Source organism: Chinchilla lanigera, unplaced genomic scaffold (assembly GCF_000276665.1).
Source record: "Chinchilla lanigera isolate Chin_1 unplaced genomic scaffold, ChiLan1.0 scaffold00018, whole genome shotgun sequence".
Lineage (NCBI taxonomy): Eukaryota > Metazoa > Chordata > Mammalia > Rodentia > Chinchillidae > Chinchilla > Chinchilla lanigera.
Genome location: NW_004955419.1, coordinates 28983911 through 29010912, shown reverse-complemented (window position 1 = coordinate 29010912; position 27002 = coordinate 28983911). Strand labels below are relative to the sequence as shown.

At 41.2% G+C, this 27002-nt stretch overlaps 1 protein-coding gene across 6 annotated transcripts in view; it reads right to left on the bottom strand.

Annotated features, from left to right (window-relative positions):
- Zbtb5 (zinc finger and BTB domain containing 5) overlaps positions 1–10843 on the bottom strand; it is a 32377-nt gene extending 21534 nt beyond the window's left edge. Inside the window, exons 1-2 of one of the 6 annotated variants that reach the window (XR_001233609.1) lie at positions 8382–9670; positions 3423–3460 (exon numbers count right to left, since the gene is read on the bottom strand). The gene's annotated coding sequence lies outside the window, so the exon portion shown is untranslated. The other 5 variants (XM_005382879.2, XM_013513202.1, XM_005382881.2 and 2 more) reach the window with 5 other exon arrangements.
- Between the last annotated feature and the right edge of the window lie 16159 nt (positions 10844–27002).

Here is a 27002-nt window from a genome sequence, read left to right as displayed (position 1 = left end):
TTTTTTTTTTTTTTGGTACTGGGAATCCAGGAATTGAACTCAGGAACTTGCGCTTGCCAGGCAGGTGCTTGTACCACTGAGCTATATCCCCAGCCCTTCAACATAGTTCTGGAAACATTGGCCAGACCAAGTAGACAAGAGAGACAAAAGGAATAAGGATAGAAAAGGAAGAAGTTAAATTATCATTGTTCACAGATGACATGATACTCTACATAGAAGACCCCGAAAACTCCACCAAAAGACTTCTAGATTTAATAACCAAATTCAGTAGCATAGCTGGATACAAAGTCAACATTCAAAAATCAATAGCATTCCTGTACACAAACAACAAACTCACTGAGAGAGAAATTAGGGAAACTAACACCCTTCATAGTATCCAAAAATAATGAAATACTTAGGAATCAATCTAACGAAGTAAAAGATCTACACAGTGAAAATTACAGTAGCCCAGGCTGGCCTTGAACCCACAGTCTTGCAAACGCCAAGACTTCAGCATATACAACAATACCCAGTCCATCTGATGTTTTGAAATGCTTTTTTTGTTCAAGGTTAAGTGCTAAGAAGCATAAATTTGTAAAGCACAGTACTAACAGCCACAGGTGATTAGTGGAAACAACATACATAAATAATGTTATTACAACATAGAAAGCACTGCGCACTAAGTGTTAACAGGGAAAATGTAAATCAACCAGTGGTTCAGAGAAGGCAAAGGTCATCTCCAGTTTTATGGTGGCATTAACACACTTGGACAAATTGAGATATATTGTGAACAGAGGTAAAGACTGGAGGGGGGTTAAACTGAGAGAAGCAATGTGTATCCATTTTGGCTGGCAAACAGGCAAGTCTAGAAAGATAGGTACTAGATACTAGATAATGAATGCTCATTACTAATATTAATGATTACCACAAGTCATCACAAAGGTTAACCATAAGCCACATAATTCTGGGCTATCATCCCTTTTGAAATAGTATTTAAATACAAAGCTAGGTAGTAGGAAATATTCAGAGTGCCACTGGTTTAGATTTTTTTAACTTTCTTTAATGTCTAGTTTGATAGAAGATACCCAGGTTCTCATCCCACTCCTGTATTTATTATGATGTACTATTTTTATTTCATAAAAAGATATTTTAATTCTTTTTAAAAAGTTTAATAAAGCTGGGAATGGTGGCACATGCCTATAACACCAGCCCTCTAGAGGCTGAGGCAGGAGGATAGCTGTGAGTTTGAGACCAGCCTGGGCTACAAAGTGAGCTCAAGACCAGCCTCAACTGCATAGAGAGACCCTGTCTCAAAAAGACAAATAAATAAATAAATAAATAAAAAATTTTAATAAGCACAATATCTGCCATAGTTCCTGGTTGATACAGGAACTGATCCTGGATACGTATAAAAGTAATTTAAAGAAAGGCTATAGATTTGGTCATAGAACTGATGGGATGGCTAGGCACGAGTCTAAGCTGAGCAGAAACTAAGGCAGCAGAAACAATCTGGCCAGGATGCTATCTCTGACATCTGTGCTAGACACAGCCACTACTATAAAAATGTGACTCCATCAGTGACACTGTCTCCCCTCTCTTCATTGTTGTTATTAAGTCTCAACTCTAGATTACATGTCTTTTTAAATAATATGTAATGTGATGAAATGAAATGAAATGGGACGTATAGCCAAAATAAGAGTGCTCATACTGAAATACCATACTGCCTCAAGGAAAAGGCACTTATTCAATTTTTGAGTTGTGAGATGAACTAATTGCTGAACACCACTCTGACATGGAAAATAAAGACAGTCACTATGATGTGACTGTCTACCTACTCATTCACTCATTTTTGGTGGTATTGGTAATTGACTTCAGGGCCTTCTCACTGAGTTACACCTCTAGCCCTTTTTTCACTTTGAGACAGTCTCATTAAACTGCTATACTGTCCAGGTTCAGCTCAAACTTGAGATTCTTCAGCAACAGCCTGGTGACTGCAAGGATTCCAGGTTTGTACCACCATGCCTGGCTAACTCTGTTACTGTATTTTAAGGGATACAACTTTTTTTTTTGTCTTTTTGAGACAGGGTCTCACTATGCAGTTCAGGCTGGCCTAGAGCTCACTTTGTAGCTCAGACTGGTCTCGAACTTGCAACAATCCTCCTGTCTTAGCCTTCCGAGTGCTGGGATTACAGGTGTGTGCCACCGTGCCCAGCTGAAAACTTCTTTTTGTTACCAATGATAAAATTTGCGCTTTCAGATAAAAATTAGAATTTTAAAAAATTTATAACTGTTGCACTGAGTTTTCCAATGCTCAAACACTTCTGATGAGGTCACTGATATTAATGAAATGTGATTTTTAAAATACTTTATAATAAATATGTCAGAGTCAATATTTTCCAATAGCCATGTAACACATAAATGAATAACAATGTTACAAAAATAATGGGTGGAGTAAAAAAGAGTAACTCAAACTGTAAGTCACAAGCTAATGTGATTTAACAGAATAGGAAAAGTTCATTGATACAATTTCAGAATTAAATATAACTAAGCACTTAAGAAAACACCACTTACGCAGTTTCAATACAATATCAGAGAATATACAAAATTATCTGAAAAAGCTATTAAAATTCTCTTCCCTTTTCCAACTGTATATTTTTGTGATGGTGAATTTTGTTGGTATACTTTAATCAAAATCATGTATCCAAACAAATCAAATGCAGAAGAAGGTATGAGAACCCAAAAGACTTCTATCAAGACAACCATTAGAGATTTGTAACAAATCTAAAACAATGCCACCCTGAGCATTTCTAGTGCTTAGATCTTGGTTTTAAATATTATTATCCACTAAAAAGGCCAGGGCTCCTGGAACAGATGGCTGATTATAGGATTGGGACAGGAATATATAAGAGAGCTTAGAGCATCTTATAGTAACAGAAAATAAGAAAGTGCTTAAAAATATGAAAATGGGAGTATGTGAAAGGGACAGAAGGAGCCAACAGGAGAAAAACCTCTCAATGGCCAAGGCTGGAACAATTTCAGTAAAAACAAAGCTCTATCACATTATAATCCAAATAATAAAATAAGTATCCATAAAATCCAAATAAGTTTCCATAAAATAAGTATCCATCAGTATCCGTACTGATATAAATATTGACTAAATAAGTGGAGGAACAAATCTGCCATGCAGAATTCCAAATAATTTATATGCATACTCTGCTTCCGAGGAAGTGGAGCCTAATTTTCCACTTCTTAAGTGTTGGCTGAATAAAGTGACTTGCTTCTAGAGTACAGTATGGAAAGGGAAGAAAAAAGAGAATCTTAAAAGGGGAGAAATCTGATAAACATCATCTCAGCCTACTGGGCGTGGTGGCACATACCTGGAATCTCAGCATTAGGGAGACTGAGGCAGGTGGATCACCTTAAGTTTGAGGCCAGCCTGGACTGCACAGTTCAAGGCCAGCCTGAACTACACAGCAAGACCCTGTCTCAAAAACAAAAAAACAAAAAAACCATCATCTTGGTCAGGTGACCACGGTCAGTATCAAGGTCAGTAAGTCATGCTGGTAGTATGTACATAAGTATGCATTACACGTTGATAATCTCTTTACCTTTGTTCTTCCCCCACTCCACTCCCCAAAATCGTAATTCCAAACTAATCATAAGAAAAAATCACACAAACAATTGAGGGATGTCTACAATATACTTTACCAATACTATGTCAAAGTCATCAAAAACAAGGAAGAGTATGAAACATTGTCACAGCCAAGAACTTAAAGAGCTATGATGACTGAATAACATACTATTTGAGATAGGCTCTTGAAACAGGAAAAAAAGACACTAGGTAAAAACTAAGAGAATTTGAACAAAGAATGTACTTTACTTAACAATAATGTATCAACATTGGTTATTACTTATAACAAATATACCATAGTAATGATGTTAAAAATAGGGAAACTGGGAATGGATATTTGGGAACCTTCATATTATCATTGTAATTTTTTTTTTTTAGAATTTTTCTATAAACCTAAAACTGTTCTAGTTTATCTTTAAAAATGCCATTCTCATTATTGCCTTTTGTTTCAAAGTTTTTCATAAAAATATTACTTATATTCATATATAGTAGGTTTATTATTTTAATGAGTACTTAAATATTTCTCAATTTTAATTTCTAATATGTTAATATTGATATTTATAACTTTTTTTTTTGTGTGTTTTGAGGCAGGGTCTCACTCTATAATTCAGCCTGGTCTTGAACTGACTATGTAGCCCCGGCAGGCCTCAAAATCACAGTAGTCCTCCTGCCTCAGCCTCCCAACTGCTGGGATTACAGGTGTGTGCCACCATGCCCAGTACATAATTAATAATTTTTAAATGTATGAAGGAATACTAATGCCAAAAAGTTTGAAAAACTATTGATGTAGGTAAGTTTCACATATATGGAAAAATTCATGCATGTGGTACCTCATTCCTCAAAAATACAGGATAGATGTAATTTAAGTTTGAGGCAGCATATATATGTTGTATTACTCATGTTTGTGGAGTAAACTGCCTAGTATTTTTCCATTAATATATTATCTTCTAGGATCACTCTCAAAGTCTCCCTTTAACTTGTTACTAGCGTAATAAACTGTCAAAGCCTCTGTGTAGTGTTAGTAGACCTACACAGGCACTTATACCATGGTCCTATTAGCTGGGTGGTAAAGGGAGAGGAAGAGTGGGCTGAATACCTACTAAGAGCCAGGTTCTGGAGGTATTTCACACATATATGATCTCTTAGGGATGACTGTCAAGGAGTGAATGTTTATCCAGGTCTGGGGCTATCATTTAACCAGTATAGTAAGTGAAGGAAAAAAGGTATGAAGCCATGTCCAGCTACAAAACCCCCAATAAGATATTAGCCTGCTGGCTGAAAAAACAAAATCACTAGAGAGATAGTATACAATCCTGAGAACTGAGGACCAGATGGCACCAAAAAGCACAGTGAGGGTTTATAATTGGATGTGACAGTGAAAAGATAAGTATATAAAATGACAGCAAAGAAAGTGAAAATTAGAGGCAGAAGTAGAAGAGGCAGCAGGAATAATGTTCCTTCCTCTCTTCTTTACTCAAATCCTCTCTTCCTGCTAATGCCACAGGATACCACCACATACCACAATGCTAAGTGGACATCGCTGCCAAAAGACCTCAGCTCATGCAGGATAAGCTTTTGTCTTCTACCACTGCATCTTGCCACTGGCTCCTCTCTACCAGTCTGGGGCTAATAAAAGTCAGCCATAAGAGCTTTGGGAAGGAGAGGGTGATAGAGTACCTTTCTGGCAGCATTATCACCTGTCAATAAAAGGAAAATCTTGATCTGCCCAACCTTGTCTGGATTAGTCCACCAGTAGAGTGCTATTAAAAAGACCAGCATGCCAAGGCAGTTACATGCCAGAGTTTGAAAATACTACATTTAAACTTCAAAATAATTTAAGGCAAGTTTCATTGCCTTATTCTGTTAGGAATTTTACACTTTATACTGTAACTACCTGTTATGCTTATATCTAGATTTGTGATGGCAAACCATTTAGAGGTGAGTGCCCCAAGTGCAACCCAAAACCCTTTATTTATTGCAGAGTGCCAATACTGCAATTAAGCCCAAATAGTGAAGTTTTAGTTTAGAAAAAACTCATACAATAACATCTGTTGTCTTAAAAGAAAAACAAACAACATGCATGCCATATAACACCACTGATCTAGATGTACCCCGAAAGCCTCATGTTGCTCATAGGTGGGGCTTCTGGGAAGTAACCGGATCATGGAATCCACTGATGGGTTCACAGCTGGGTGTGATGTTGAGAAGTGAAGCCTGGTGGGAAGTGGCGGGTCACTGTGGATGAGGCCAGGAGGGTACCTATTCCTAATCCCTTGATCCCCCTTCTGCTTCCTGCTACCATGCCATGAGCAAGCCTCCTCCATCATGCCTCTGCCATGCCACCCTGCCTTGGAGCCAGCCTACTATGGACCCAAACCTCTACAGACTAAGCTAAAATAAATTTTTCTTCCTTTAACTTAAAGATGTCAGGTATTTTGTGCCAGCCACAACAAAGTAAAAGACACTACCTAGAAATTCCCCTTTTTAGGTACTGTATGTTCCCAAAATTTAAATAAATAAGTAGCCAGCTAGCTGACTATTTACATAAAAGAACATTTGTCTATTTGATCTCTTTTACATAAAAGAACATTTGACTATTTACATAAAAGAACAGAGTCTTCAGTGAAGACTCTGAAGATCATACAGCTTTCACAAAGGTATCCAAAAGAGTGTATGGGGCTAGGAAGATAGTTGAGTGTAGAACACTTGTGGCCTGGGTAAGATCCCCAGCACAGATGGATGGATGGATGGATGGATGGACAGACAGAAGGAGGGAAGGGGAGGGAGAAGGGAAGAGAGAGCAGAGAGGAAAGAGAGGGAAAGGAAGGAGAGAGTAACAGAGGGGAGGGGAGGAGACTGTAGGGGAGGGAAAAAAATCCCACAAAAGTCTATGTAAATTTACCATTACCAGCTACTTTTAGCTGCTTCTCTTTTAATATGCTTAAGACATCTAAATATATTTTTCCCTCTTACTTAGAAAATGTTGCCTGCCACCCATCCCACTGCCCTTCCTGAAACCTTTGTATTTTTAGAGGAAAATGATTGAGTGGATTTTAAATTATAACTAATTAAGATGTACTGAATCATCAATTACACCATGTTAACAATGTCATGTACAGGAAAAAAGGAGCAAAGAATTCACCCTAATCATTTTCAATTTAAGAAGATGAAAATAAAGCACTTATTAACCTGTTATCAAGTACACAAAGTAACAGCCTACCAAGTACAATTTCCAAAAACCAGACCTACCATTTAATTGTTCTTTAACTAAAACAAGCATTTTGTTAATTTCAATGAATTTATTTATTGTTTATTTTGATTGGTTGAGATAATCTTACTATGTAGTTCAGGCTGACCTTGAACTCTGTGTAGCCCAGGCTGCCTCAGCCTCCTGAGCGCTGGGATATAAAAATCACTCCCAAACAGCTCCTTTCACTAACAAACTTCCTCAAAACACATAACAAACTTCCTCAAGAACACATAAGCAAATTTGGAAAATTCATTGATTACAACTACACTGAATTAACTGGGTACAAAACTCTTTCAGTTGTACCATATTTCATAAAATCTAAAATGCCTATAATTATAAACTTCATTATTTCATATCACAACAGCCAAGAAAAAAAAGCTGCCAATTAAACCATAACATAGTGCTTATTTATGCTAGCCTGTCTTCAAGGAAAGTAAAATGTGCACAAAATCTGTTTTAGAATCAAGAAAATACTGGGGGAAAAAAAGAAAAGAAAATATTGAAACTTTAAACATAATTCAAATAGGTTAGAAGATAAAAGAAAAATTATCTATAGATAAAATAATCTTGGATACTAAGAATCTTTGATACCTACTATATTATGATAGTATTTCACACAATTTTTAATGGTTGAGCTGAAAAAAATAAAGCTTTTTAGCAAATGTATGTAAAATAAAACGAAAAGCATTGGCAAAAAGTAGATCTTGAGATGAACCCACTACTCAGTGATGAAAATAACTGTAAAGACCACTCAGAAACAGCTGGTCTTTTAGCATGAGAAAATCCCCCTCAAAATACTCCTCCTCACTTCAAAGCACTTATAGACAAAAGGTGCCAGTGGAGGGTTAGGTTCCATCCCACCTGCTACACTAGCAAAAGCTGACTCAAGCAGACAATATCTATAATTGAGAAATGTTAAGTATAGTTTAAAAAAAAAAAAAACGTTCAAAACTGACAGATGGGAAAAGTATTTACAATTAACTTATACTTCAAAAATAAAAGTTGAAAGCTAACATGGAATCAATACCTGGTAGACTCCTTTCCTCCCTTCCCAGGGAGAATCTGAGGCAGATTCAAGATTCTGTGCCAGGACGTTTTGTCACTCTCATTGTACACAAGATATTTTAAAGTCTCCACTACAACATAATTAATGCTAAGAACTTTAAATACTAAAACATTTATAGCCATGTTGCTATCCAAATGATTTTTGAAAATCTTTCCACTTCTCATGAGCCTTGTGATAGTGTCTTTTTATAATGCCTACCCTTTAATTTAGGTAGACGACACACTATAAAATGCTTTTCCTGCAAATCTCATCACTTGCAGAATTTTCCTAGACACATCAATTAACCAGAATCCAGCTTGGCAGCTAACTAAAAGTTACGTTTTGACACAACTTTTAGGACAAAAAAGGCAAATCTCCAGAAAACAAGCTGACTTCAAGACTCTTGAGAAAGTCCTACTCTATTTATTCAGTAAAACGCAAGGGCCCACAAAAGGTCCCCAGATAATCAATCTTACCTGGCAGTGCTCCAAGCTGGCTGCGGTGGCCAGGTCAGTCTTGCCAAGTTTACTGAGATTTCCAGAAAGGTTTAAAAAAAAAAAAAGAAGTGGAAAAAAATAGCTCCTTTGGCTTAGGAGCTTTTCTCTAAAATCCTTCTCCTCTGGCTATCTGATCTCTTCCCTCTACTAGACTACTGCCAACCGCCTTTACCACGAAAACGAAGCAAATGCAAAGCAAATTTCTCAGAAAAATAATCACATGCCCACTCCACCTTTTGAAACTATCTAAGGCACAACATTCCATACAAGAACAACAAATCAGTTGTTAAGGCACAGTATTGTCTTCACCCTCTAAAGATTCAAATGTATGTGAAATCTTCCACTTACTGCAACTCAAAAATGCATGGACAAGTATTTGAAATATTTTTGTTTAAATTCTTGAAGGTGAAGAGCTTATTCTGGTAATTCAAATTAATCTGAACTAGAGCTACTACTATTTAGTAATTAAGACTTTACTGTGCATTTACCCAAACATTTTCCTCCAAATATTTAAAATTTGCCTTCTGCTCAGGAATTAGTTTCTACAATAGTAAACGGCTATTTTAAAGGGGGGGGGGGCTTTAACCACCCTTAATTCACTGCCTTGTGTACTCATGCACAAATCTGTCCTCCAAAGAGATGGAGAGGATGGGATGGCGGTCTCTTAGCACCGCATCTCCTGTAGCTCCTTGCACGAAGCCTGGAAGTAGTTGGCATTTAATAAATGCCTATTAAACACTTTAGTCCTCTCATAACACGTTGAGGCATTCCAAAACACTTCACCCTTCCAGCGTCTGCCTCCAACTCCGGAATCCAGACTGCCTGTGGCCTTCCACTGATGAAATGAAACCTCGTCGCTCAAGAAGACCCAAGATGAGGGCAAGAAAGCCACCCGATTCCATCCCGCAGGGCAGCCGATCCTCCATTCATCCCGCCAGGCAGTACATCCGGAGGCCTTTCCTACCCGTCTGGCAAACCAGGTCGCCGGCCAGGATTTGCAGGCAGGGGCACGAGCCTCCGCCCCACCCCGCAGACAGCCAGGCGTCGGGACACTGGGCACGCCTGCGCAGAAGAACCTGCCTTCCACCCGCCTGGCCACTCAAATCAGACGGGTAACAATACCCGCTCAGACAGACAGGCAGGGTAGGCGGGGGTAGGTAGGTGGGGCACTAAGCGTCTGCGCGCTCCCTGGCGTCTCGGCGCGGCCCTGGCGCTCAACGGTCTCCACGTGAGCGCGCCCGCGCGCGCCATCACCCCTCTAGTTGACAGGGTCGCCTCACCTGAGCCGGGCTCCGCCCCCCTTCTCCTCGCTAGAGGAGGCGGTGACCCTTCTCGGATCAGACCTGTGTCGGAGGCGGGAACGTCCAGACTGGCGTCTCCGTGATGGGACTTCCTCCCCCTTCTGCCCGCCCCCGGCACACCCCTCTCGTCCCTCAGCTCCTTCGGTCAGTTCGCAGCCGCTTTCTGTGAACACAGCGGCGGCTGCCTACAGTAAACGGAAGTGATGCAATGCAAACTCGCCTACACCTCCCCCCGGCGGTTCATTCCCCCGCCTCCTTGATGAGCTAAAACCAATCAGCAAATTGGAGGGCGGGGCTGGGACGGCTATGCCGCCAGCCCGCACGGAACCTAGAGGAATTTACTCGGCACCTTGAAAAACTGACCAATCCACGGTCCCAGGAGTCTGGCTGTGTTTACTACCGACTGAATCTGTGAGCGCTCTCACCAATCACCGTTTACCTTACAATCGTAAAACTGTTATCAAACGCCTTTTAAGGCGGGACTTATCCTGAGCGACTCTATGTTTGGGCCATAGAAAAGTGACTGAGCTGCAGCTAATCAAAGCCCGTTGTGATTGAGGCAAATAAGTTTTCCGCCTAAATTTCTCCAATCACAATCACGACTACTAGGAAGGCGGGCCCGAAGGGTAATTACGTCTAGCCATTGGCTGGTTCTGAAAGATTTCCTCACCCTCTTGGTGCAGGTCTCTCACTAATCTGGGGGCTCACGCTCAGAAGTGAAATGTTTTCCTCGGTTCTACCTTAACGCTGGATTGGAAGTTGTTCCCAAATCGTAGTGTTAGAAAAGGTAAAAGAAAAAGAAAAAAACGAACAAAAAATAGAAAAGATTAAATGAAATTCCAAGAGCATGTTTTAGGTTGAAATAAACCACAATCCATTGTTAAAACAATTACTTAAAATACCCATCTGATGGCAGTTAAGTGGACCACGCCCCACATCCAGTCTAGAGTGGCGGCCTGTCTGGAAACGTCGGAGCCTGAGGAGCCCGGCAGGCGGGTCCGGGACTCGAGTTTTGCGTTTGTCTCGCATTCCGCCCCCCAGGTCATGCAAACCCGCAGTCTCCAGAACCAACTTTATAATCACCTATACCTCCCCCGAAAATATATTTATCGATATATTTATTGATATGTATCACTCTATGCAGAAGTACTAAGGGCTCCCAGCGGGATCTCTTTTTTTGTTCGTTTGTTTTTTTGTTTTTCCTTTTTTTCCGGTACCTGGAATCGAACTCACGACCTCGCGCTTGCCAGGCAGGCGCTGTGCCGCTGAGCTAAATCCCCAGCCCCCCTAGCGGGATCTCGAACGTGGAAGGGTCGCCGACTCTAAAGGGACAGGTCAGAAAAGAGCGAGCTCCAGGGGGTCCCCCCACCCCGCCCCGGGCTCACAGGCGCACGCCCGAGGAAGGCCCCGCGCCCCGACGGAGGCGAGTAGGCCTGGGCGAGGTGCACCGCTGCGCGAGGAAGCCCTTCCTTCTCAGGGGAAGAGCGGGGAGTGCTCGCAGGGGCCTTCTCTTGCGGAAAGCGTCCCGAGACAGAGGCAGTCTGGCTGACGCGACCAGGTTGGGCCTGAGTCTGGGCCAGGTGGTGCGGGGTGGGGGGCAGAGACGTCTTTAAAAACGGACCTCCCTGCTTCCTCGGAACGTGACACCCGTGACACCCGGACGGCAGGCCGCGGAGCTGTTCCGCCAGACGTGAGTGCACAGTGGGAAGCATTGCCCCTGGAGCTTATTTCTTTCAGGCCTCAGTGAAATCTCATGGCAGTTTTATTCTTTATGAGTCCCTGATGCTTTGTAGCGCTTAAACATGTATTTTACACCAGATAACCGAGTACAATAAAGCAAATATTGAATACTGACACTAGGTTAGGATAATTCCTTAACCTAGACATTATCTCAAATTTATAGACTTGCAAAACGTTAGAATGATTTGTAAATGGGCACACTCCCACACTGTTGACAGGGTTATCATTGATGCTGTCTTTGAAAGTAAGCTGGTAGTGTCTAACAAAATTTAGAATCAGCATTTATTCCCTTCTGGGGGCATTTTCTTTCTAGGAATGTGTGCTGTTGAAATATACAATGTGTTAATACACAAAGGTGGAAAAATAAATCTGAGGCTGTTTACCACAGCTTTGTTGGAATGGCAGTCTCACCTTGTATCTACAGAAGACTACTATATATAGTGATATATACATATGCATATATCATACATGATATATACATACGTATATATCACTAGTGATTCCATGTACATACACAACAAAAGAAGAACCAAAAGCTGGCTGGTGTAGGGCCGTGGTAGAACACTTGTTTGGCATGCACAAGGCCCTGGGTTCAATCTCTAGCACCCTCCATTCTCAAGAAACAAACAAGAAAAGCGTGCATGTGGAGGTATACATAAAAGTTTGTAACTATATGGCTAAGTATGAAAGGGTACTATCAAACTCTTTCACCATGGTTATCTTGTCACCAGACAGGGTCTGAGAGGTGCCTCAAAGCTGGAGAGGAAGACTTCAGTTTGCCCCTACATTCAGAGTAGGTTCACCGTCTTCCATCACAGAAGTGCATTTCAGGACTTGCAAGTGGGAGGGAAAGACAGATTAGACAGAGTTAAGGAAGCTCACACTGAGAGCGTCTCAGAGAAGCTCTTCTGAGAAAATAGAGTGAGCACTCAAAAAGAGAGAAACACTATGGCCTGAGGTGGGAATATTTGTGTTCTTGGGGGTGTCCTCAAGACATGATCTAGGATGGATATTTTGTGTCTGTCAGGTGGGCTAGTCTATAGCAGGAAATGCACAGACTCAAATTTATAGGGAAAGGGATATGTCCAATTTACAGGCTTATTATATCTTTTAAGACTCAGGAATTTGAGGGAGTTACCTGGAATGGAAAAAAGCACTGTAAACTAAGGTAACTTTGTGTCCTAATCCTCTAGTTCTCTTAAAACAATTTCTCCCTCTCTCTCTCTCCTGTCCCCCTACTCATTTCAAAACAGGGTCTTGTTGAGTCACTAAGTTCCCAGGCTGGGCTTGAACTTGCAAACTTCTTGTCTCAACTTCCAAGAGAGCCTTTTTTCTTTTCTTCCTATCTTTATATCTCCTGTCATACCGGAACCTCAGTGAAGGATTGGTCTTTTGAGGAAATGATTTAAAAATACCTTCTTAATTTTTAGTTTTATAAGTCTACTGTAGTAATTCTTAAAACAGTCATTATTACTTTACTAGTATTTGTGAGGCCCAGCATTGTAGGTGGTTTGGGTTTTCACACCATTGGCAAAATTCTTTAAAGAAAGCAATCAAAATTTTTCAATAACAATATCAATAAGATACTCTTTGAAAATGACATACAAAGTCTAAATTTCATAAGAAAAGATAATATTGCAAGAATAGCCAGAATGTTCTGGAAAAAAAAATAAAGAGAATTACAAAAATACAGTACTTTTTTCCCCCCTGCAATACTGGGCGTTGAAGCCAGGGTCTTCACACTAAGTTATATCCCTGGACCTAGGCATGTACCACCACACCCAGCTTATAATTTAAAACAATTTAGTACTAGCATATGAATAGATGGACAAATCAATGAATCAAAACAGAGGGTCCAAAAGTAAAATTAAATATTAGAGAATTTGGCAGAGCTTCACAGAACATACCTGTAGTCACAGATACTATAGGACCATAGGCCGTAGGATTGTGAGTTCAAGGCCAGCCTAGGCAACATTTGGAGACCTTGTCTCTTATAAGAAAAATAGGGGGCTGAGGAAGTGGGTCCGTCACAGTGTTGTAGGCAGAGTTATATAGAAATATAGGCTTTCAGACAAGGCCAGGCCCTCGAAGGAGCCAATAGAGAGACAGGCACTTCTGCTGTGGGCCAGACCTCAAGACAAAAGATTAAACAGATGTGCGCACATAGTTCCTTAGGGATGGACATCAGGGATTGATATTCTAAATAGGTAGCAATCCCCTTTTCTTAAGCCAGAAAGAGTCACTAACCCAACCCCATACAGGAAAGGCCACTGTTCTGTATTCGTGCCCACTTGCTATATGACTCGCTTCCCCATTTGATCCCAATTTAATCAGTTTTACCTAAGCAATTATACTTGTAATTATACTTGTAATACTATTGGCCGACCATACTTTTGTTCCACCTCATGCTCACATAGTGAGTTCCCATGTTTTCCACCTTGGACCCACCTCACCTTGTGGTTTTGCGCTGTAAAAATCCCTGGAAAAGACAGGTTCCCTGGGCAACCCATTCAGGCACCCTGCTGTCCCTCTCTTGAACAGAAGCTTTATTTCCCTCCATAAACATATCCTGCTTTTAACCCCTATTGTTCCTAAAATTCATTCTTCAATTTTAGAGAACACGAACTCATCCCAGATATCTTTCAGTATGCGAGTTTCTTTCCCCTATATCAATAGAGTACTCACTTGTATCAGGTGCTGATCAGTCCTCCAGTCTGCCTAGACAGAGGTATGGCAAGGGATAAAGAAAGACAAAGAGGCACACTTTCCAAGCACATGAGGGGAGCCAGGCATGGTGGTGCACATGAGTAATCCCAGCACTCGGGAGGCTGAGGCAGGAGGATCATTGTGAGTTCGAGGCCAGCCTGGGCTACATAGTGAGTTCAAGGCCAGCCTGAACTGCATAGCAAGACCCTGTCTCAAAAAGACAAACAAACAAACAAAAGTACATGAGGGGCTGGGAGGGCAATGCCAGAGGGGGCAGAGATAAAGAGACTCGGAGCTAGCCACTGTTTATTAGGTGCACACAATAATCGGAGGGAATATGGATGACTCAGAGGGTGAGGGTGATCTTATGCTGATGAGGATCTTATGTTGATGAGGATGGTGGGATATGCAAAGGATTCTTTTTTTTTTTTTTTCCCAGTACCGGGAATGGAACTCACGACCTCGTGCTTGCCAGGCAGGCATTGTGCTGCTGAGCTAAACCCCCAGCCGCATGCAAAGGATTCTTATAACAGCAGGTAGAAAGAGATAGCAGATTAATTAGGTGTTTATCTTTTCCCACAGGGAAACACTTTTTTTTATTACTACTCAGTTCTCAAGAAACCAGGATGTCTTTAGCTGATGTAATCCTGGAGCACCACAGCATCATGGAACCATGGAGGCCTCAACTGTGACCAGAGGTGCACCGAGTTATGTTTCTGCATACCACAGCTGGCTCACATGGCAAGATACAAGACCACAGGAGGATCACTGCGAGTTTGAGGCCATTCTGAGCTACAAAGTGAGTTCAAGGCCAGCTTGAACTGCATAATGAGACCCTGTCTCAAAAAAAAAAAAAAAGATACTAGTCCTCAGACAAGCCCTAACCACAATTTAATTATGAAATTATTTTTCCCCCCAAAATTATATAGAATGCCTCTAGACACATTTGAGACCTGGAGTGTATACTGCAGCACCATAAATAAATTTTGTAAATGTACATACATCAATATATATAAGAATTTAACATATGACAAAGCTGGCATCTCATTTCTTTCTTTCTTTCTTTCTTTCTTTTCTTCTTTCTTTTTTTCTTTTTCTTTTTTTTTTTTTTTTTTGTCTTTTTGAGACAAGGACTCACTATGTGGTTCAGGCTGGCCTTGAGCTCATTTTGTAGCCCAGGCTGGTTTTGAACTGGAAATGATCCTCCTGCCTCAGCCTCCTGAGTGCTGGGATTACAGGCGTGTGCCACCACGCCCGACAAAGCTGGCATTTCAAATCACTTGGAGAAGCAATTTTGAAAAGATATTATGGGAATAATCAAGGCAGGCCGCCTGCACCCAGAAAGCTGCACGGCAGCGAGCTCCGGCCTTTGGGTGGAACTCCGGCTGGGCAGGCACCCGGGAGGCAGGCATCAGGGAAGGCATGCGGCAGCATCAGGGAAGGCATGCGGCGGCGCACGCTGTCTTGCACCAGCCCTCAGAACAGCCACCACCCACGCCATCGAGAACTATCATGGCACAGAAAAGCAGTGACACAATTGGCCTGCCACAAGCCGGCCACGGAGGCCCACCTGGGGACGTGTGTGAATCATCCCGACATAGAGAAACCCCTGGGAATACATGCCACACAACGGGTCACTCTTGCCCCTGCCATTGAGAACCAGAAAGGTGCAGAGTCAGTGGAGGAACAGCTGTTGAACAAGGACTCGGAGAACATGAGAATACAGGCTATGCCTGAAGACTCAGAGGTCTAGTTGACCGGGGTCACGAGAGCCGTTTGGAAGCTGGAAACCAGGAGGACCTTGCACAATACCTGGAGAGACCCCCTGGAAGCCATTCTTCCCCTGACAGTACAGGCTGCGGTGGAGAAGAGTGTGGAGCTCTGGAGAGGTCTACACTGAGATTCCTGCTGCCTGTGCTGACGGCTGGGGAGAGGACACTAAGTGGTTGTGGAGTCCTAATGCACTGGGAGGCTGGAGAGAAAAAGCTACAAAAAATGGCTTTTGCCCCAGATGGCTCATTTGAGATGTTAGTAAAGATTGCCTCCTCAGTACTCTATAGCTGTGATGAGGAGGAGGCCAAGGAGAGAAAACAAAGAGACTGAGAAAAAGCAGCTGCTTTCGCTGCAGCATCAAGAGAAACAGACCCTAAGTCTGATTCTCAGGGCCCCAAGAAAAACTCTACAACTACATTCATCTGCTACTACTGTTAAAAGCTGGGCCCAAGAGGAACTGCCCTAAGAAGCCCTCTGGGCCATGCCCTGAACGCAAAGGAGACCACTGGAGATCGGTCTGCCCTCTGAAGCAGAGGCCCCAGAGCTCAGACCCATGCTACCAGTTAGTCCAACAGGAATGAGGGGGCCCGAGGCATACTCTGCCTTCTCCCTCTGGCCCGACTGTCGTCTCCATGGAGGAGCCCTGGGTAATCATGACTATAGAGGAAAAAGAAAACAGCCTGTTGCTGGACACAGGTGCAAGTCTCTCAGTCCATCTTTTCAATCCTGGCCTTCCTTCTAGCCATCACACCTCAGTGAAAGGAGTCACTGGTGAGGAGGTGATATGCTATTTTTCACACCCTTAGGCTGTAACTACTTGTTAGATCTTTCTTGCATATCTCTGTCTTCCTGAGAAACCACTTTGAAGATACCACCATATATTATAGCAGCCATTGATATTTTCCTACTAATCTCTCCATAACTCTGTAATGTTTGTATTGTTCCTATACTATTTCATAAATGGATGTATGTTTATTACTATTTGTAGTAATACAACAACCATTGAGAATAGTCAGTGAATATTCAATTGGTCACTCATGTATAGCTCTATTTATTTTCTTTAGAAACCACTTTGAAGATACCAAAGTATAGTACAACAACCATTGATAATAACCTACCACTTTTGTCTCTAGCTCACTATTATTTGTCTATTTGTTTTCCTGAGAAACTATCTTGGAGATAACAATATGTAAAACAACAACCATTGATAATTTCCTACCACTTTGTCTGTAATTCAGTAACCCCCCCCATTACTATGTTATCCTTCTTTTACTCTTTAAAATAATAATAAAAAAAAAGGAATAATCACAGCTACTCATGAGGCTGAGATAGGAGGATCCATGTTTGAGGCTGGCCTGGGCAACTTAGCAAGACCCTATTTCTAAATAAACAAATAGGATTTGGGATAAAGCTCAGTAACAGAGTGCTTGTCTAGCATGTGGGAGGCCCTGAGTTCAATCACCATACTGGAAAAGAAATCTTTTGAGAAAAAAATAGGTTGGATTATCTACCTGCCTTCTTACAAAATTAATACTAAATCAAATGTTAAAAGTATATGTTAGTCGAGCACACTGAGAGAAAAATTAGGGAAACCATACCTTTCACAATAGCAACCAAAAAATTGAAATACTTAGGAATCAGTCTAACAACAGAAGTAAAAGATTTACACAGTGAAAATTACAGTACTCTGAAAAAAGAGATGGAAGAAGATTTCAGAAAATGAAAAGATATTCCTTGCTCATGGATAGGAAGTAACAACATTGTGAAAATGGTCATATTCCCAAAATTGTTATAAGGATTCAAAGCAATTCCAATTAAAATACCATTAGTATACCTCATAGATCTAGAGAAAACATTCCTAAAATTTATCTGGAATCAGAAGAGACCCAGAATAGCAAAAGCAATCATGGACAGCAAAGGCAAGGCAGGAGGTTTCACAATCCCTGATTTGAAATTATACTACAAAGCTACTATGATAAAATCAAGCATGATATTGGCAAAAAAACAAAAAACAAAACAAAAAAAACCAGACCTGAGGATCAATGGAACAGACTAGAAGATACAGGCACAACCACAAACACACTCAGCCACCTTGTCTTTGACAAAAGGGCCAAACATGTTCACTGGAAGAAAAATAGCCTCTTTAATAAAGGGAGCTGGAAAAACTAGCTCTCTACATGCCGAAGACTAAAACTAGCCCCATGTCTATCACCATGCACTAAACGAAAGTCAAAATGGACCAAAGATCTAAATATTAAAACAGAAACACTAGATCTATTGGAAGAGAATGTAGGTAGAAATCTTGAAGACATAGGGACAGGCAGAGAGTTCATGAACAAAAATCAAACTGCATGGGAAATACTTCAAAGAATCAACAACTGGGATCTCATCTTATTGAAAAGGTTTTGCACATCAAAAGAAATCACCAATCCATTCAAAGTTCATATGTTAAAATCCTAGTCCCAGGGCCAGGGATATAGCTCAGCGGCACAGCAACTAACTTGGCAAGCACAAGGTCCTGTGTTCCATTCCCGGTACAAAAAAAAGAGTCCTAGACCCAGTGTGATGCCATTATTAGGAGGTGAGGCCTTTGGTGGGTAATTCAATCCAGATGAGCCATGACAGTAAAGTCCTCATAATGAATATCTAGCCTGTTTTGGATGGCTTACTAACACAAACATTGCTACCACAAATAACTTTGTGCATATGTGATTTTATACTTGTTTATATCTACGTGATATAATCCTAAAAATGTAATGACTGAGAATGAAGGTATTTGTATTTGGAATTGTAATCATGTTAAGAGGGGGGAAATAACTTTTCTCCACCAATTCAGATTCAGACCATGGAGATCTGCTAATTCACGGACGATAGAGAGTAACAGGGGAGCAAAGTATTCATTTACATGGGAGAACACAATGAAAGAAAACCCACAAATTGGGAAAAAATTTTAGTCAAATGTCCCTCAGACAAAGGGGATGTGTTCTATCTAGAACATATAAAGGGAATGTGTTCTATCTAGAAGATATAAAGAATTTTAAAAAATCAGGCCTCCAAAATTCAAAGACTCAATCCAAAAATGGGCATCTGAGATAGACCCTTTTAAACAGAAGCTTCCTGAAATCTATAAAGTATGTCCAGAATTAATATAGGTCAATAAAAACTTACATTTTTCTACAGAGGAAAAAATTCCACAATCAAAATCAAAGACAAAGGGCAGAAAAAACTATTTGTAGCACATAAGATAGATAAAAAGGCTAGATTCTTTATATATAAAGAGTTCTTGCAAATCAGAAAGACCAACAACCAACTTAAAAGTTAGCAAAGAACACAACTAGATAATTCATAGAAAAAGATATACAAATGACTCATAACCCTATAAAAGAAGATTCTCAACCTACATAATACAAAAATAAAAATTAATAAGATACCATTGTTCAGCTATCCAAAGTAGAAAAAATAAGAAAATTATATAACATACTATGTTAGCAAGGGTGTAGATATAAAATAGTCATTCTGACTCATTGCTGGTGGGTATAGATACTGGCAGAGTTGCTGGGTGTGGTGGTGCCTACCTATAATCCCAGCATTTAGGAGGCTGATGCAGGAGGATTGCTGTGACTTCAAGGCCAGACTGGGCTATGAAGTGAGTTCAAGGCCAGCCTGAACTACATAGTGAAATCCTGTCTCAAAGAAAGAAAAAAATTGTAGAGTCTAGAGAAGGCAATTTGGCAATATCTATTGATCAAATCAACTTGGCCCCACTGATGTGGTATGAAAATTATTTTAAACTGTAAATATCTGGATGAATAGCAACCACAGAGGGAAAAATATGAAAACTTCTTTTGCTGGCTCAAGTAAAACCTTTGGAAAATACAGCCACCATAAATCACTTCTCTGGAGGTTTATAACCAGAAAGGATATAGACCACTCACACCTGTATAAGAAATTACATTTTTAAAAAACTATCCAACTTTTATGTACCTTCAGGCTGGGCGCAGTAGCATGTCCCAAATGGCGGATCACTTGAGTCTAGGAGTTGGAAACCAGTCTAGGCAAGATAGCAAGAACTTGTCTCAAAAATTTTTTTCTTGTATCTTCCATTTGTTTTTCATTAGTTTCTTTCTGTTAATGCTCCCTTGAAGTCCCAGACCCCGTCTTACTAAAATGATGCATAAACACTCAACTCCAGAGGTTCAGAGAGCCTTTCATTGTGTTCTCCCATGTAAATGAATACTTTGCTCCCCTGTTACTCTCTATCGTCCGTGAATTAGCAGATCTCCATGGTCTGAATCTGAATTGGTGGAGAAAAGTTATTTCCCCCCTCTTAACATGATTACAATTCCAAATACAAATACCTTCATTCTCAGTCATTACATTTTTAGGATTATATCACGTAGATATAAACAAGTATAAAATCACATATGCACAAAGTTATTTGTGGTAGCAATGTTTGTGTTAGTAAGCCATCCAAAACAGGCTAGATATTCATTATGAGGACTTTACTGTCATGGGCTCATCTGGATTGAATTACCTGCCAAAGGCCTCACCTCCTAATAATGCCATCACACTGGGTCTAGGACTCTGTTTTTTGTACCGGGAATCGAACGCAGGACCTTGTGCTTGCCAAGTTAGTTGCTGTGCCGCTGAGCTATATCCCTGGCCCTGGGTCTAGGACTTTAACATATGAACTTTGAATGGAATTGTGATAGAATTCAAGCCTTTATAAGAGCTCTATCTCTGCTATGTGAGACTACAGTGAGAAGACAGTTGCTGTCAAGGGAAGAAGGGCAATCTCACCCTAAGTCAAAAGTGCCTTGATCTTAGACTTCCCAACCTCCACAACTGTAAGAAATAAATGTTTAAGTCAACGACTGTGTGATGCTTTGTTATAGTAGATCCAGAAGACTAAAATGGTCATATTTTCCATACTCTGCCCTGGAGCAACCACTGAAAACATTGTAAACAGGAGATACATCAAATAAGTCAGTAGTGGAAATAAAATGCAAAACTAAAAACAATTCAGTTAATCCAAAACAATGAAAAGACACAAAAAAGAGGTGGAACAAATACAGAACAGTAATTGTATTGCCAGAACACTGGGGGCCTATCCCATGGTGACAAAAAAAATGAAACTCTGGATGGAGAAGGTAGGGTGCAAGCAACTTTATTTCAAAGATACAAAGGCAAGAAAGTAAAAGATACAAAGACAAGGAAATAAAGCTCCCACTAGCCAGGAAGGGGCTCTGAGTAGAATACCCAAGAAGGCTCTTTGTGTAGGGGTTTTAAGGAGATTTAGAATGCTCAGGGTAGCTGGGCATAGTGGCACATGCCTGTAATCCCAGAACTCAGGAGGCTGAGGCAGGAGGATCACTGTGAGTTTGAGACCAGCCTGTGCCACAAAGTGAGCTCACGGCCAGCCTGAACTGCAGAGCGAGACCCTGTTGAAAAAAAAAAAAAAAAAAAAGAACGGTCAGGGTGTTGTGTAAGCAATGTAATCTCCACCCTGTAGGACACTATTTTTCAGGATCCAATCTATGCAGTGTTTATGCAGTGTCTATGCAGAGCTCATGTGCCTTTAAGTGAATGGTGTCCATCAGCTGTCTGGGATCTCCCCAGAGCATGACTGGGCAATCAAACTGACAGAACTGAAAAGTTCTAGAGACTTGGCATTACCTATCCCAGAGTCTGCTATTTCTCATTTTTTAATGTTTCTTTTAGGGAATTAGTTTCTGAGAGCAAGAGTTGTGTGTGGAGCTTGAGCCCAGGGCTTCATGGATGCCAGGCAAGTGCTGTGCCACTGTCAGCTTAAGGTTGAATATTTCCATTTTTACTTCTAAAGTGTGTTGCGTCCAGGCGTGGTGGCGCACGTCTATAATCTCAGCATTTGGGAGGCTGAGGCAGGAGAATCACTGCAACTTCGAGGCCAGCCTGGGCTACAAAGTGAGTTCAAGACCAGCCTGAACTGCATAAGGAGATCCTGTCTGAAAAAGACAGAAAACAAAGGGGGGCCTTGCAGAATATCAGAAGACAGACTAAAGATTTTAAAAGATCTAACCCTCTTTTTGAGAGAAATTTGATTGACTATCATGGATCCTTAAAGTAGGTATGCTCTTAACTCATTAACTAAAATCCTAGGACATCATTCAAAGAAATCCATTTAAAAGAGTAGACATGAGGTTAGGATATTGTTCAGCGGCAGAACACTTGCCTAGTAGGTAGAAAACCCAGGGTTTGATCTCAACCTCCTCAAAAAAAGTACAAAGACTTAGCAAAATGTATGCTCAAAATGTTTGCAGAAATATTACACATAAAGGTAAAAAATAGAAAGAGGTTAAATGTTCAGCTAAAGGACTGGATCTGTAAACACTGTGGTAACATTCAACAAAGTGTCATGTGAGGTTAGAGAGAATGCTTACAGGATAATGTTAAATTTATGAAAGAGAGGCTATAACACTGAATATATTAATTATAAATACACATATACACAGAGAGAAAGCTAGAAAGAATGTGAACAATGGCTGCCTTTAGGTAGGGTAGAATCATGGGCTACCATACTTTACTTCTTTATATTTTTCTGTATTTTCCTAATATTATACATCAAATCTGTATTGCTCTGATATTTTTACAAATTTAACATTTTTGGGAAAAATTAAAATGTTTCAATAGGCAAATCGAACATGCTTAAATTTAATAGATGTTATAAAAACCCAAATCTTTTTCATGAAAAATTGAAGGGCTGATGTCACATAACAGAAGCAAAGTCAAGAATTTTCATTTACGGTTAATCCCGACTAAATAATCTGTGAGAAGTACAGCTGCTTGGGATAAATGCACATAGAGGAGAAGCACCGTGTGTTCCTAAAGCAAGGGAGGTGATGGATCATCTTCACTGTGCACTACCCAGCCAAGAGGTGCACTGCTGACCATGCAGGGCCTCACGTAGGACCCAGATACGTTGGCCTGTGTCCAGGAGGTGCCAAGATGAGGGAGGACCTACAAATTGTGGTGTGTGAGAGGCTGGAAGGAATGACTGAGGCAAGAGAGGAGGAGAGCCATGCAAAGCAAACGTGGCAGTTAGGATGGAGTGTCATGGAGCTCGTTTGGCTTTGGGATCCCCCAGGGGACCAGTCGAGCACACTTTTGGGTGAGTCTGAGTGGATCAGATGTGTATGATCCTTTGCCCCTTTCTGTCTGGCACTGTTTCCCTGTTCTGATTCCCAGCCACAATGCACTAAGCTGCTTTGTTTAATCACAGCCCTTCCACCATGATGTCTCTACCCGGGAGCCATCTGACCATGGAATGAATCTCCTTAACACATGAGCCAAATTAAACTTCTTTAAGTTCTTTGGTTGGGTATTGTGCCCAGCAATGAGAAAGCCAAATATTACACATGATAGAGTGATTAGGTTTTTAAAGTGCTTAGGACAGAGGCATTGGTTTTGTCCTATGTGGCCCTGGAAAACAGGACTAGAACGATAGCGGGGAACTACAGCAGTAGATTCAGCAGAAGGCAGATTCAAGCCCATGTAAGGGGGCGGGGGTTGTTCCACGTGAAGTTTGCCTTATGAAGAGTTCTTCATGTCTACATGCATGCAAGAGAAAGGATAAGAAGGTAACAGAAGAGCAAGAGAAAACATAGAAACATAGGAAGGAAGAAAAAGGAGAGACAGAGGCACAAGAAAGGAAGAGAAGAGGCGAGGCAGAAAAAGCAGTTTTCAGAGTACAGGCTGTAAACGATCTGACTTGCCTTCTTCACTAGCAATATCCAGAAACACCAGCAGATGGCGATATTACCCCAGGAAAGGAGGACTTTGCGTCGCACCAAAAATCCTTTTTGTTCTCTGAAAAATTATGCCTAGAGAGAACTCCATGTCTCTGAATTTGCAAACTAAATTGACAAATAAAACATTTTTATGGAAAATTCTTTTTGTGATTATCCATGATTTTAATCTAGAAGGGACCATGGTAGATTTTTGTTTTTTAGTTATTGCCTAAGACTCCTTCCATCCTGCTGTTATTTATGCATTTCTCTCTCTCCCCCCCCCTCTCTCTCTCTCTCTTTCTCTCTATCTTTCTCCCTATCTCTATCTCTGTATATATAACTATATACACACACATTGTGTGTGAGTTTTGAATCACTTTTAAATAATTAAACAACATAGGGGTATATTACAATCTGCTTTCCAGCTTCTCTACCAATAATACTTCCTTCTCCAAATAGTATCTCTTATCACTTTGAATTCTTGCCTGTGGTAATTCTGGGAGTGTTCACCCTCAACAGGTATATGCTGCTTTTCATTATTTTTCCCAGTTACAAAGCAGCCAATCCTGAGGACTTTCAGAGAATCTGTATGATTGCAAAGATGCGCCTCAAGAAGGAATAAATCGGGTATACCAGAGCTTCCCAAACTTCAGATATACTCAAATCACCTACTGATTCTGGTTTTTTTCTTGTTTTGTTTTTTTTTTTTTTTGGTACTGGGAATCAAACTCATGATGTTGTGCTTGCCAGGCAGGTGCTGTGCTGCACCTACTGATTCTGATTCAGAAGATTTGATAGAGCTGGAGATAATAGCAAGACCACACAATATATCCCCATATCACCAAGGGCCAACACACTTACCTCAAGAACTACATTTGGTTCCTTATAGTCACTACTGTTTTCTTTGTCACATTTAACTTGGACTTAGCTGTTCATTTCCATTCAACCAATGCACATTTACAGAGTATCTCTTATATGTAAACCCTCTGCGAGCTGATTTCAACCAACATCACTAAATATCTTTGAGTTCTAGTCCCTGTGCTAGGCCCCTAGAATTAGTGATGACTCAGACCCATTTCTCATTCATTCCACATTTACTGAGAGTGTACCCTGTGCAGCCACTGTTCCAGGAGTTGAAAATACAATAGTGAAGAAAAATAAATCTCTGTTTATTGTCTAACTCCACAATTGTTTGTGGATAAACACAAATAAGATTAGGGACAAAAACATCAATGAGGGACACAGACAAATAATTAGACAATTAGGCTTTGTTTGTGTGTGTCTTTTTGAGACAGGGTCTCGCTGTGTAGTTGAGGTGGGCTTTGAGCTCACTTTGTAGCCCAGGCTGTTCTCGAACTCACAATGATCCTCCTGCCTCAGTCTCTGGAGTGCTGGTATTACAGGCATGCACCACCATAACTGGCAGGTTCTTTTTCTTCTTTTTCCTTTTCTGAACAATTCCGTAAGATCAAACAACTCAACCAGAGAAAGAACTGACAGCTAAATACAACATGTAGTTTTTTTTGTAGTACTGGAGTTTGAACTAAGGGAAAGTTTGGGTTTTTTTTTTTTTTTTTTTTGATAAGGAATTGAACTCACGAACTTGCGCTTGCCAGGCACGTGCTTGTGCTGCTGAGCTATATCCCCAGCCCTGAAAGTTTATTTTTCTATTTTGAAACAGAGCTTTGTTAAGTTGCTCAAGGTGACCTCAAACTTATGATCCTCCTGCCTTAGCTTCCTGAGTAGCTGGGGTTACAGATGTGTTTCACTGTGCCCTGCAACACAAGACTCTTGACAGGTTCCTTTTGCTATAAAACTTATATTGGGACAGTTGGTGAACTTGAATGGGGTGTGCGGATTACATGGTAGTAATGCCAATGTTAATTCCCTGGTTGTGATGGCTGTATTGTAGTTATTTATGGAAGGTCTGTGTAAACCACTTTTCTATTACTGTATCAAAATATCTGAGAAAATCGACTAATAAAAAGGAAAGGTGTGTTTTGGTTCATAGTTTGGGAGATTTCAGCACATGACCAATTGATCCCACTGGTTTGGGCCTGTGATGAGGGAGCACATCAAGGTGGGGAGCATGTGCTAGAGCAAACCCACTCACTTCATAGCCAGGAACTAAAAGAGAGAAAGGAAGGGCCTGTCCCTCAGGGACCTAAAGATCTCTACTGCACTCTACCTTTTAAAGTTTCTACCACCTCTCAACAGCTTGAGAAAAAAGCCTTTAATGCCTGGGGAACATTTAAGACCCAAATGATAGCAGTCCCTCTCCATACAAAATACTATAGTCTTATGAGGTAAATGGGGTATCAGGTTAACAATTTGAGTGGTTTAAGGCAAACAGTTCTTTGCACTGTACTTGCAATTTTTCTATAAGTCTGAGAGTGGGTAATTAGAAAGGTGTGACAAGTGCCAGGCAAAAGGGCATGAAGATGTTAGCGTTATCAGGAAGATCCTAGGTATTTAGGGGTAGGTTCTTAAAAGGCAGCAGTTTGGAGAACAGAGATGAATCAATCTTGAGCAGTACCGCCTTTGGGCAAGAGGGTCTTGAGCCTGGGCCCATGCTGCAAGACCCTGCTTTTGGCCAGGTGTAGTACCACATTCCTGCAACTCCAGCACTTAGGAGGTTGAGGCAGGATTGTCAGCTTGAGGCCAACGGGGGCTACAGAGACCTGGTCTCAAAAACACCGAAACAAAAGTTATACTTTTGCCCTTTTCCTACTCTGATGAGTCCCCAAGAGTAAAAAAGGCTGTTGAATCCACAGGGGCCAAGAGGGACGTGTCCATCAGCGAAGTCCCTTCTAACTGCGCCCTGGCCGCCCCATGCTCTGAAGTTGCTCAGCCTCTCTCCACCCGGTCCATCCCCTCCGGGTTGCACAGATGGGTGCACGCCTCCGGTGGAGGAGAGATCGTGGCGAGCAGCTCTGGTCAAATCCTGGACTGAAGGGTTGGGCGCTCACGCATGTGGATGGGAGACCTTACCAGAGAGCAGCTCCGTACCAGGTGCCACGTTCACCTGGAGTTCCTGTCAGAGAATCCTAATTTTCAATTTGGCTTTTTCTTTTTAGGTCTTAGGGAGGTATCTCTGTCACGGTAGGAGAGAAACACGACGCGCTACAGAGGGAAAAGTCCCTCAACGCCGCAGCAGCTGCAGCCGTACGACCTTTCCTCGCCGTGGACTCTGGTCCCACTAAACCTGTAGGGCAAAGGCACAGCGCTGGGCCAATCAGCTGCTGCGCCTCGCTGAGGCGGGCGGGGCGGGACTGTCGCGCCGTGTGGGCGGAGACTGCGACTCTCCGCCCGGA